The following is a 9645-nucleotide window of genomic DNA, read 5'->3' as shown; positions in this document are numbered from 1 at the left end:
TATTTTAAGAGTCAGCAATTATGTTTTAGTTCAAAACCAATAAAAGGGTATAGGTGTATAAACATAATTTTCCTAGAGATTCGATTAAGTTTGGTGTTTTGTGATATTCCGGAAGGACTTTCGCACTATATCCTCCATACTCGTTGAAGACGGCATCTACTTTATAAAATCTTAGATTTATGTTTGAAAAATCAGTTTTATTATGATTTATTTAACCAATTATTTTTCAAGATTTAGACATACATAGGTTTTTCTTGCATTTAAAATTATAAAATAATATTTAAATGCTAGTATCTGCAATTAATATCGAGAATTATTAAGGAAAGTACAGTGAGTTGAAGAACACTACTGAACACTTTTATAAGCTTTTTTGATAATCCAGAACTAAGTTTTAAATCTTTCAACATTATTTCAAAATTTTCAAGAAAAACATGAATATTCCAATGGAGGATTTTTTTAGAGGTGGATTGAGAGTTTGGGATTGAGATCCTTGGTTTCGTCTTGATTAGAGAAGGCTATTTATAGCCTTCCTAAGTCGATTGACTGATCTTGTGGATTGAATTTTAGACAAAATGCCATTTTAGACAAAATGCCACTAATGGCTTTTGTATGTTCTTTATTTAGTTCTAGTTGATCTTCTAGGGCATGATTGTTTTTATGATCGTAGGTGAAATGATCACCAAATTATGGTTATCATTTCAGCTTTTGAACCAACGAATATGATGAACTAACATGAAGTTCATCTTTGAAAAAACAAAGAATTTGATGGATCATCATTTCGTTCTTCGCAAGGAAGAAGATAAACCAAGGCTGAAAACGGCGTTATTTGCTTCTTCCGCGTTGGACGTTGAGGGAGTATTTAAAAAACATCGTTTATGGCCTAAATGCGGATGCCTGGGTGTTCTGTAAGTAATGAGCGTTTCGCGTGCGTTTTGACGAACGACATTGAGGCGCACGTTAGTTTATTCGCTACGAAAGCGAGCGTTCCGCGTGCATTTTGACGAACGGCATTGAGGCGCACGTTAGTTTATCCGTTGAGAAAGTGTTTTCCTTCTGTTGCAGCGAGCGACGCAGCAGACTGTGGTGTGTGGAATGAGACATGGACGCTCATCCAATGGTTGTGATATCTTGTATTCAGTTGCACTAAATCACGACCATTTTCCAGTCTTGGAGCTTGTTTGAAATTGATTTTTTTTTTTCAACTTTTTTGACTTTATTTCAATCTACAAAATATTTAATTAGACACAAATATTTATTTTTTCCATTTGTATTATTTTAAACTTTTATATTTTGAAGATTTAAAAATAATTAATTTTGAATTTAAGTGGCTACAACATTTATTTCAAATTATTTATTTAATTTCTTTTAGCCTTTAAATTAATTTGAGATAAAATGAATATAACATTTTTTTTCAAATTATTTTATTTTATTTTCTTTGGCCTTTGTTTTAATTTATTGAGATTTAATTATTATGATAATTAATCTAATTAATTTTTTAATCTTGGTTAGATTTCAAAATAATTATTTTAATATTCATAAATTGGATAGGTGAAATTTTAGTGATTATAATATTACAACATAAATAATTAAATTTATAAAATAATAATTTAAATAGATATATTAAAATATAAAAATTAAATAATTAAATATATAAAATTAAATTTAGAATGTATTTAATAAAAAAATAATAATAATTATATATAAAAAAAATTAGTTTGATTTGAAAAGTGTTGACTAATTCTATGTTATATTGTTTGTATTGATATGATAAAATTCAGATGTGGAATCATTATTAATTATTATTTTTAATTTTAGACTCTTCGAACTTCTCTTATATATTACATTTCACACTTTCCTTTGTTATATTAATTAAAAATATTTATTTTTTAAATGGTTACATTGTGATATTTTTTATTTAAGAGAATATATATATATATATATATATATATATATATATATATATATATATATATATATATATATATATATATATATATATATATATATCACCGTATTTAATTTTTTTTACTAAAACACTTTAAATTAAAGTTGAAGATAATGACTTTGTATATCATTCTTGTAATTGAAAAAAAGGTCAATTTCTCTATTTTATAGATAATCTTATATTTTATAATATCAAAATAATACAATAGTTCAATAATATTTGTTTAACATAATAATTATTTATTATATATTTATAATCTTAACAAATTTTATTTAAATAATTAATTTTTAATAACTCAACCAAATAAAATTATTTAAAAATAATGTCATAGTAAAAAATGTTTTAATTAAAAACTTAACCAATGATTGAATTCTCACTCAAACATCTATTGCTAATGATAATTTGATATTAGAGCAATGGTTTTTACTTTCTAAACCTTGGTGAGGTGATATTGATAACTTTTGTTGGAAATATGTGAAAATCTAAAATACCTACAAATATATTATTTTTTTGGTTGAAGTGTTGTTTAGTATTCACAACGAAATTCTAAATAAATTCTAAATAATGATAGATGAATGTGAAAGAGAATGATTATTATGAGTCTTTGTCGTATTAGTTATAAAGAGGTGTAGATGACTTCATATCTTCTTTTATATTGTCACGATATTGCAAATATTTTGAGTCTTTTTTAAAAATTTGACCGAAATCTAATTAGTTATGCCGAAGACTGTCAGTGAATATTGGGAGGCATGGATCGTGGCGACTAAATGAGCGAGACTTATGATGTGAATAATTTTCTCTATAATATTTTTTCTGTACTATCTCATTGAAATAAATAAAAAAACATTCAACAATTAAAGTCAGTTGTTAAGGATTATTCACAATGACATCATGACAATGTCGGAGATTATATTCGGAAAATCTATTAGGGTGTGTTTGATAACCCTGAAATTGACATTGGAATTGAAATTGGAGGATCAAATTCCAATTTTTATGTTTGTTAGACACTTTAATATTAAGAATTGGAATTGGAATTGGAATTAGAATTCCAATAGAATTCAATATAGTGTAATTTGATAGTTCTCAATTCCAATCTTTTTAGGTCGGAATTGTAATTCCAAATTAACATATTTTTTTATGTTTTTGACATGTTTAATACGTTTTTCACATATTAAACACGTTTAACACATTTTTAACACGTTTAACACGTTTTTCACACATCTAACATATTTTCATATTTTGGCACGTTTAACACGTTTTTGACACATTTAACACGTTTTATACGTCATTGACACGTTTAACATGATATTTCACGTTTAACATGATATTTCACGTTTTGGCACGTTTTTCACATCCTTGACACGTTTAACATGATATTTCACGTTTTTGGCACATTTAACACGTCCTTGACACGTTTAATATAGTTTTGACACGTTTAATATGATTTTCACGTTTTTAATACGTTTAACACGTTTAACACGTTTTTTTTTTTACATTTTGGCACATTTTGCACGTTTTGGCACGTTTAACAAGTTTTTCACATATTTAACACGTTTTTGACACGTTTAACACGTTTAACACGTTTTCACGTTTATGATACATTTAACACGTTTTTTTACGTTTTTGACATGTTTAACACGTTTTCACGTTTTTGACACATTTAACACATTTGTTTACGTTTTTGACACGTTTACCACATTTTTGACACGTTTAACACGTTTTTCTCGTTTTGGCACGTTTAATAAGTTTTTCACATGTTAGGAACGTTTAACACGTTTTTGACACGTTTTCATGTTTTTTACATTTTGGCACGTTTTGGCACGTTCAACAAGTTTTTCATATTCTTAACACATTTTTGACACGTTTATCACGTTTTCACGTTTTTGACACATTTTAACACATTTTTTTTTACGTTTTTGACACATTTAACACATTTTTTTTACGATTCCGACACATTTTTAAAACATTTAACACGTTTTTTAACACATTTTTGACACGTTCAACACGTTTTTGACACGTTTAACACGTTTTTGACACGTTTAACACGTTTTTGGCACGTCTAACACGTTTTTGACACGTTTAACACGTTTTGACACATTTAACACATTTTTCACGTCCTTGACACATTTAACACGTTTTTGACACATTTAACACGTTTTTCACGTCCTTGACACGTTTAACACGTCCTTGACACATTTAAAGCGTTTTAAACACGTTTAACATGATTTTCACGTTTTTAACACGCTTAACACATTTATGACACATTTAACACGTTTTTGGCACATTTAACACATTTTGACACATTTAACACGTTTTTCACGTCCTTGACACGTTTTCGACACATTTAACACATTTTTCACGGTATTGACACGTTTAACACGTCTTTAACACGTTTAACACGTTTTTGACACGTTTAACATGATTTTCATGTTTTTAACACGTTTTTGACACGTTTAACACGTTTTTGGCACGTTTAACACGTTTTTGGCACGTTTAACACGTTTTTGACATGTTTAACACGTTTTGACACATTTAACACGTTTTTCACATCCTTGACACATTTAACATGAATTTTCACGTTTTTAACACGTTTTTCACGTTTTTGACACATTTTACACGTCCTTGACACGTTTAATAAGGTTTTGACACGTTTGATATGATTTTCACGTTTTTAACACGTTCAACACGTTTAACACGTTTTTTTTACATTTTGGCAAATTTTGCACGTTTTGGCACATTTAACAAGTTTTGGCACGTTTAACAAGTTTTTTACATATTTAACACGTTCTTGACACGTTTAATACGTTTTCACGTTTTTGACACATTTAACACGTTTTTTTATGTTTTTGACATATTTAACACGTTTTCACGTTTTTGACACATTAAACACATTTATTTACGTTTTTGACATGTTTACCACATTTTTGACACGTTTACCACATTTTTGACACGTTTAACACGTTTTTCACGTTTTAGCACGTTTAACAAGTTTTTCACATGTTTGGAACATTTAACACGTTTTGACACGTTTTCATGTTTTTTACATTTTGGCACATTTTGGCACGTTTTGGCCCGTTTAACAAGTTTTTCATATTTTTAATACATTTTTATTACGTTTATCACGTTTTCACGTTTTTGACACATTTAACACGTTTTTTTACGTTTTTGACACATTTAACACATTTGTTTACGTTTTTGACACATTTAACATATTTTTTTACGATTTTGACACATTTTTAAAACATTTAACACGTTAGTAACACGTTTTTCACATTTTGGCACGTTTAACAAGTTTTTCACTTATTTGGCACGTTTAACACATTTTTGATACGTTTAACATGTTTTTACATTTTTGACATGTTTAACACATTTTAAACCTATCAAAACGAGTGAAAAACATGTTAAACATATTAAAAATGTCAGAAACATGTTAAATGTGCCAAAAGCGTGAAAAACGTGTTAAAAATGTGAACAATATGTGAAAACGTGAGAAACGTATTAAAACGTGTGAAAAACGTGAAAAACGTGTGAAAACGTGTGAAAACATGTGAAAAACGTGTGAAAATGTGTGAAAATGTGAAAAACGTGTTCAACTTGCCAAAACATGAAAAACATGTTAAACGTGTTAAAATGTGTAAAACGTGTGAAAAACGTGTTAGACATGCCAAAAATGTATTTAACGTGCCAAAAACGTGAAAAACATGTTAAACGTGTTAAATGTGAAAAACGTGTGAAAACGTGTTAAATGTGCCAAAACGTGAAAAAACGTGTTAAACGTGTCAAAACTTTATAAAACGTGTTAGACATGCCAAAAACGTGTTTAAACGTGTGAAAAACGTGAAAAACATATTAAACGTGTGAAAAACGTATTAAGTATGTTAAAAACGTGCCAAAAACGTAAAAAAACGTGTTAAACTTGTTAAAACGTGTGAAAACATGTTAAACTAATTAAAACGCATTAAACTTGTTACAACGTGTGAAAAACGTGAATAACGTGTGAAAAACGTGAAAAACGTGGTAAAAACGTGAAAAACGTAGTGAAAAAACGTTAAAAACATCTTTAACGTGTAAAAAACGTGTTAAACGTGAAAAACGTGTGAAGAATGTGTGAAAAACGTGTTAAATGTGCCAAAATGAAAAAACGTGTTAAACGTGTCAAAATGTGTAAAACGTGTTAGACATGCCAAAAACGTGTTAAACGTGTGAAAACGTGAAAAACACGTTAAACGTGTGAAAAACATATTAAACATGTTAAAAACGTGCCAAAAACATGAAAATGTGTTAAACTTGTTAAAACGTGTGAAAAACATGTTAAACGTATTAAAAATGTCAAAAATGTGTTAAGCATACCAAAAATGTGAAAAACATGTTAAACGTGTGAAAATGTGTTTTAAGTGTAAAAATGTGTTAAACATGTCAAAAACGTGTTTAAACGTGCCAAAAAACGTGTAAAAATGTGTTAAACATATCAAAAACGTGTTAAACATGTCAAAAACGTATTAAACGTGCCAAAAACGTGAAAACATATTTAAAAATTTAATATTTTGAACCGATATTTTATTTTACAAACATGAGAATTAGAATTGAATTACAATTCTATCATTTTCCCAAACATAGGAATTGGAATTGAATTACAATTTTATAATTTTTTCAAATATAGGAATTGAATTGTAATTCAACGTCAATTCTCATTGAATTTCAATTCCAATTTCAATTCCCTTTCATCAAACACACCCTTAATTCATTTGAAGACCAAATTGCTCTTCTTTCATGATATCAGTCAATTAATTATATTTTATTTTGAACTTTTATTTATTTATTTTAATGTTAGTATTTTATGGTTGTGCTTATAATATTAATTTTATTTTAATTCCATTGATCACAAAAATAAATAAAATATTATATAACCGGTAATTAGCAATTAATTTTATTTTGTCTCTGTTGACAAAAAAAAAAATATAATTTTAATAGTATTTATCGAAGTGTATAAAGCAATAACAACAATTAGGGTTAGGGACAAGTTCAATTGTTGTAACTTTATCTTTAGCAACGTTTTCCCTATTCACTATTTCATATTAATATTTTGTTTTCCATCAATAGCGACAAATAATTCAAGTGTTGCTACTAACCCTACTATATAGGTATATCAGGGACATACGAGAAACTAACAATGCACTTTCATAATAAATAATTGTAACAAAATATTTACAAGATTAGGTAAATATGCAACTCACTTGTAAGAACAAAATCTTCGCATCAACCAAATACTCCAAGCACAAAATGTCCTATGAACAACCACGGATGCCTGCCCAAGAACGTGAACTACAATGGAAGGAAGGTTCCAATTAGCTTCACAAATCCTGATTTCTCAATAATGGATGGAACTAATCTCGATAAATGGATGGATATATGCGGTCGAGGAGTTCTTTGTTATGTAACCTATAGAAGCCAGAATCGCATGGATACAATTTATAGAAAATGCAAACTTGTGGTACTTTAAAACATAATCTTTATTCTAATTCACCAATAACTAGGTCTGATTTAATAAGAAATGTCAACAAACAAGAAGTCAAAGAATCTCATGAAGTTATTCGGAGAGATTGCAAGAACTGGCCAAAGCAAAGATGATATTTTTGTTATAAAGAAAAATTGAAAAATCACCCATAAGAGACAAAGATGAACTCAAAGGAGCAATGAAAATGCCGAAATTTGTTATCAAAGTTCTTGTCTTCAAAAGAATGTTTAAAAATGTTTGTAACGAGCTACTAAAGAAGTTGATTCAAATAGTTTATATCTTGAGAATATTATTCGTACTTATTTAAAGTGACCTATTTTGAAATGCAAATAATTGTTCTATATATATATATATGAGTTAATTGTCTTAAAAGAATGAGTTGATAAGATAATCAGGCCGGGAAGGCAATCAATGCATTTGCATAGGGCCCCATTTTTTTATATTTAATAATATTATATTATTAATATTATTTTTTCTTCTTTTTTCTCCTTTAATATTAAATATATATTATAAAAATAACTTTTTTATCTACTTTTTAGTCTCTCCTATTATAATATATTAATTATTTATATGTTGTTTTATTAATTAAAATTTAATTTTTTTTTACTATTTTAGGGCCCCAAAATTTCAAGACTTCTCAGGGCCGGCCCCGAAGATAATGTCTCCAGAACAAACGTAAAATTTCGCTATAGTATTAAGATTACGATTGCATACCAACAAAGCCACCAAATTTAATCATAAATCTTATAATTAATTGATCAGAAGGAAGGTCCAACTGAAAGTAAAAAAAATTATAATTTTATGAGAACGAATTAAACAAAGAGTGGTCAATTTTTCTTTAGTTTCTGGATTATTAATTTTTAGTTTTGATTTTAATATTTTTTATAGTTCATTTGATTTTCTTTTAGTTTTTATTCCTTACTTTTACAAAAATTTGTGTCGGATTCCGTTAACAAATTATTTGTTGGGACTTGGGAGTATAAATAAATTTTAATATGAAAATAATAATAATAATGTAGATTTTAATGGGTGATGTTTTTATACTATAAACCCTATTAAAATCATTGTCAGCTGGCAGAAATAATGATGTATGGGGCTCTGACTCCCACGTGAAATGAAGGAAGGACACGTGACAGTTGGCAGCATATAAAAATTAAATACTTCCATGTAAATAGTAAAAAAAAAAAGTAGATAGATTCTCTTCTGCTTGGTAAAAAGAAAATAAGAAAAGAGCTTAGATATTTTTTTTTGGATTGTTTGGATTCTCTTATCAGAAATATGTACTCCCATTAGAAATGGTTAGATTCGCATTATTTCAAAATAATAATAATAATAATAATAATAATAATAGTGTCACTTATGAGAACTTTTGTAATTTATAATTTTTTAATTAAAAAAAAATAATATAGATATGTATATTAGTTTAATATTAAAATTTTAAAAAAATAATATAACAAAATTGATTAATTATCTTTATTATGAGTTGAAAGACTATAGGCGAATGGTTCAATCATTGAAAAAAATATATATTTTAAAACTCTTCTTAAAAGTAGATAATTATGCTTGCTTTTGTTTTCATTGTCCTTCTGAATTTGATAGAATTGTATCATCTTTTATTATTATTTTAAGTGAAAATTTTGTACATAAACTTAAGCATAACTTGGCAAAAATTGGTTCAAATTTATAGCTCATCAACACATAGTTCATCAAAAAGATCTCATATTAATGTTGTAAAAAATAAATATGGCCACAACGGATTAAGTACATATAGCCTACAAACACACTTAACCATTTAAGTAGGCACAAAACTTACCGCATGACGGGCTCGAACTTAGGACCTCTCTAGAAAGATTGAGATATTCACATTTTATTATCGCTAAGTTAGAAGAGGGGATTATTGTTGAGGTTGTAGTTTTAAATGACATGGTATCTCTGGATATCCATTTTCATAGGGATGCGACATAAAATTTCAGTTAGTAGTGCAGTCTTTAGAAGTATTACGTCGATATGTAACTCTTACGAAGATGACAAAAAAAATAATAGTAATGAAGACAACACCAAAGATTGAGTATAGAATACAAAACAAGAAATATGTACATATTTTCTATGAAGCTAAACAACATAAATTTATTACACAAATGGAAGAGGATACAAAACTGATTGTGATAAAGTAGTCATTATATTT

This window comes from Impatiens glandulifera, chromosome 5, assembly GCF_907164915.1.
Source record: "Impatiens glandulifera chromosome 5, dImpGla2.1, whole genome shotgun sequence".
Lineage (NCBI taxonomy): Eukaryota > Viridiplantae > Streptophyta > Magnoliopsida > Ericales > Balsaminaceae > Impatiens > Impatiens glandulifera.
The sequence above is the reverse complement of the archived record's forward strand: the minus strand, read 5'-3'. Positions refer to the sequence as shown.